General features: G+C 42.1%; 1 long non-coding RNA gene across 1 annotated transcript; it reads right to left on the bottom strand.

Annotated features, from left to right (window-relative positions):
- Nucleotides 1-215: 215 nt before the first annotated feature.
- Nucleotides 216-2,473, bottom strand: LOC140116427 (uncharacterized). Its single transcript, XR_011852746.1, has 3 exons — nucleotides 2,367-2,473; nucleotides 1,208-1,698; nucleotides 216-539 (listed from the first exon to the last, which is right to left on the bottom strand). It is a non-coding gene; the product is annotated as an uncharacterized lncRNA (long non-coding RNA).
- Nucleotides 2,474-4,434: the final 1,961 nt, after the last annotated feature.

Below are 4,434 nucleotides of genomic sequence, written 5' to 3'. Positions count from 1 at the left end.
TTGTTTGTGGTGGTATTAGTTAAGATAAGCTTTGCTACATCTATAAGGGATGTCACTTGGATGCCACTCATCCATAAAAAAACAGCTGTAAAAAACATACATTTTCGTCTTGGTTGTGAGTATTTAGCTAGTAAATAGTTTTTCCACACAAATGTGTGTTATTTAGATTATCCATTATACTGTACGTGACTATGGAAAGATCTCCAGACAATAAGCAAATGAAGAAAGTCCTGCATGTGTACCTGCTGTTGCAGAGGTGAGGGCCGATCCCAAAGCCCAGCAGAAGAATCGCCTAAGCCCAATGATTTGTATTTTCTTAATAATTCTCTGGATGGGGTCCATACTTAAATTAGGACTACAGAAATCTTAATAAAGTTTTGTTTTAATGCATAATGTACATATAGGGTAAATGACTTGATCGTTATCTAGATGGAAGACCTCATTGGCCCACATTGCGGATCCTCACAGTTGAGCAAATCCTTCTTATAGATTTCCCAAAAACTTCATCTCTAGCGCCATAGATCACAGGACTGAGGAATCTGGGAAGAGACATCAGCAGGAAGAAGTTAACTATGGCCATGTATCGAAAGCTCGATGTGAAATACGTTTCGATAAATGATGTAGTGAAAGACAAAGTGGAGAGCAGAAGCTGAAATGCATGGAGCAGGACAGTCCTAGCAGCCTTGGAGGCAAATTTATTAGCGTCCATCCTCCGGGCGACAAGCATGACCCTAATATATGTGTAGGCAATGATCAATCCCACCACGGAGAAGCTGAGAATACTATTGACTGTTCTTAGGATCTCCTGGGATTCATGCACCGCCAACGACCTCCATGCACAAATTACATTAAGACTGAAAACTTTTACATCTACTGAAGAAGAATAGGCAATAATATTGGCAAATTGGGGTATCATCCCTACTGTCCACATGCAAGCAATGAAGAGGGTGGCTCTCCGAGCACTCCATACCTCCACATGTCTTAATGGGTGGCAGATGGCCGCGCAGCGCTCCAAGGACATGACTGCCAGGTTGTAAGGAGTTATACAGAAGGAACTTGAGGAAAAACTGATGAGGATTAAACATATGGGCACAGGCATGGTGATGAAGTAGATGGCAAATAAGAAGAGATAAAATGAGAGGATCAGGTAGAACAGGTCATTGAGAAGCATGTGAATGAATAAGATGTAACGTGTGGTCTCCCGCACCTGGCGGTTGGTGAAGAAAACGTTCAGTATGATGACGATGAAGTACATGAATATTGCAAAGAAGAGGACCATGGTGATGGACGTAGCGGTCTTCACAATCTCAGATGCCTTGTTCACTTGGGTTGTCACATTAGAATTGATCTATGGAAAGATCTCCAGACAATAAGCAAATGAAGAAAGTCCTGCATGTGTACCTGCTGTTGCAGAGGTGAGGGCCGATCCCAAAGCCCAGCAGAAGAATCGCCTAAGCCCAATGATTTGTATTTTCTTAATAATTCTCTGGATGGGGTCCATACTTAAATTAGGACTACAGAAATCTTAATAAAGTTTTGTTTTAATGCATAATGTACATATAGGGTAAATGACTTGATCGTTATCTAGATGGAAGACCTCATTGGCCCACATTGCGGATCCTCACAGTTGAGCAAATCCTTCTTATAGATTTCCCAAAAACTTCATCTCTAGCGCCATAGATCACAGGACTGAGGAATCTGGGAAGAGACATCAGCAGGAAGAAGTTAACTATGGCCATGTATCGAAAGCTCGATGTGAAATACGTTTCGATAAATGATGTAGTGAAAGACAAAGTGGAGAGCAGAAGCTGAAATGCATGGAGCAGGACAGTCCTAGCAGCCTTGGAGGCAAATTTATTAGCGTCCATCCTCCGGGCGACAAGCATGACCCTAATATATGTGTAGGCAATGATCAATCCCACCACGGAGAAGCTGAGAATACTATTGACTGTTCTTAGGATCTCCTGGGATTCATGCACCGCCAACGACCTCCATGCACAAATTACATTAAGACTGAAAACTTTTACATCTACTGAAGAAGAATAGGCAATAATATTGGCAAATTGGGGTATCATCCCTACTGTCCACATGCAAGCAATGAAGAGGGTGGCTCTCCGAGCACTCCATACCTCCACATGTCTTAATGGGTGGCAGATGGCCGCGCAGCGCTCCAAGGACATGACTGCCAGGTTGTAAGGAGTTATACAGAAGGAACTTGAGGAAAAACTGATGAGGATTAAACATATGGGCACAGGCATGGTGATGAAGTAGATGGCAAATAAGAAGAGATAAAATGAGAGGATCAGGTAGAACAGGTCATTGAGAAGCATGTGAATGAATAAGATGTAACGTGTGGTCTCCCGCACCTGGCGGTTGGTGAAGAAAACGTTCAGTATGATGACGATGAAGTACATGAATATTGCAAAGAAGAGGACCATGGTGATGGACGTAGCGGTCTTCACAATCTCAGATGCCTTGTTCACTTGGGTTGTCACATTAGAATTGATCTCAGTTGAATTTACCATTTCTTGTGTTCAAAATTAATCTAAATCTGAAAATAAAAATGAAAGTTCTAAATTCTAAGTTCTAATTAGTCCAATAATAGTACATCCAACAATAATGTCAATAAGAATACAACTCATCCCACAAATAATGAGCCATTTCCCAGCAATATATGCAGAGAGATGGAAAAGAGTAATATAAAAAAATATGCTCCATCATTAAAGCACAACTAGACCCAGTACTTAAAAGGTTGTTTCTCTAGGAATCCTGGAAAAAATACTACACAAGTGTAAGAGAAAATAAAAAATGACTTTGCCTGCTTCAGCTCCAAGTTCTAGCATTGAAGCAGTCTTCCGACCCATGACACTTTTGACCTCACCAATCAGTGGCCTCAGTGTCTGGGATTTCTGTGGGTCTTAAGACCTGGAGACAATTTAATGAGAAACTCGGCACCCAGGTTCAATGCAATGTGATGATAATTTTATTTGAAAATTGTACACAGAAAATTATGTGAGGTTTCGGTCAACACAGTGACCTTGCAGAGCATTGCAAGTTGAATGAGAGCAGAGTATAGCAGTACAGAGACTACATGAGAGAAAGGGCTAACCCTAATCAACGTCTAGGCTCTGCAATCGAGTTGCTAATTAAATTGAATATCTGGAGTTGTATCTTACTTGGGCACCACATCCACATCACTTTTAGTGGATGACATGGAAGCAGTGCCCAATTAGAATACCACTCCAGATATATAATTCTGTATTCTACATAAATAAGACCTGGAAACCATCGCAATGGGGGAGGCAGAAGTCAACTTCTGTAACCCTTTGCCCTGGCTGCCAGGAGGTTATTCAGGATTCCAATGCAAAGCTGATGAAAGAGTGAGGCTGAGGTTGACAAGCTGGATGATAACTGGGAGCTGATAGGTTAGTGCCTTGTAGATGTTGGGCCTATTAATCTTTGGTCTTGGTCACAGTCCGTAGGGGGAGAGTTGGTAGTTAGCTCTGGGGAATCTGATGTGGCCATAAAAATCATGAGGCCAATATAAGGGGTTAGTGTTGGGTGACAATTGTACCACATTCTAACCTAGCTAAAACTTTGGTTAGGTCCTATTTGGGAACTGGAGGATATCTGGTTTAGTAGGCAAGAGGAATAGCTACATTGGAAACCATCTGCCCTGAAGACCTGGACTAGACTTGTGGCAAGGATAGTGCAGCTGTAAACTGAGAGTCAGGGCCCTGGTATGGCAGCCACCCTACTGTTGGATTGCATGTAAGAGTATAGAGTAAACCTGAGGTGAGGTCATCACCATCTTCACTTACCAGATGTGACTAAATAGGAAAATGTGAGGTACTAAACCCTTTAGATCCATTTAGAGATGGACCTATTAGAAATTGTTTAACCCCTGTTACAATGCACATGTTGAATGCTTTCTGTGAAACTGCCTGGAGTGAGATAGCCTGGGTGTGGTGAGAGATGATTGGGGAGATTTGGTGCTCAAAGATACTCGGGTGCCTATTTCAAAACCTAGGCTACCAAAAATTAGGTAGCCTAATGTGTGTAAATATTCATGAAGTGGGCACCTTGAAAAAAGTCCATGGGTATTAACAGCCTATAGATCATGATGGCCTACAGAGGAACTCTACAGAACTGTGTAATGTGCTCATGCAACTCCATGTTATATAACTTAGGGGCGACTGGGAACAGTAGCACCTGGTCCCTTGACCATCACTTTGTCCCTACTGGAAGACCACTAAAAATTCAGCTTTACGTGTCCAAATCTTCCAAGAGTCCTTAACCAGTAAACTCACAAACATCAAGTCAATGTCCATTGGATAAGTATCATTTTGTGATTAGTGGGGGTCCGGCTTCTGTAAACCGTTCCAATAAGCTGGTTTAGTAGCCAATGGGTGCCTAGAAGCATGGTCCAGATCT

This window comes from Engystomops pustulosus, chromosome 2, assembly GCF_040894005.1.
Source record: "Engystomops pustulosus chromosome 2, aEngPut4.maternal, whole genome shotgun sequence".
Lineage (NCBI taxonomy): Eukaryota > Metazoa > Chordata > Amphibia > Anura > Leptodactylidae > Engystomops > Engystomops pustulosus.
The sequence above is the reverse complement of the archived record's forward strand: the minus strand, read 5'-3'. Positions and strand labels throughout refer to the sequence as shown.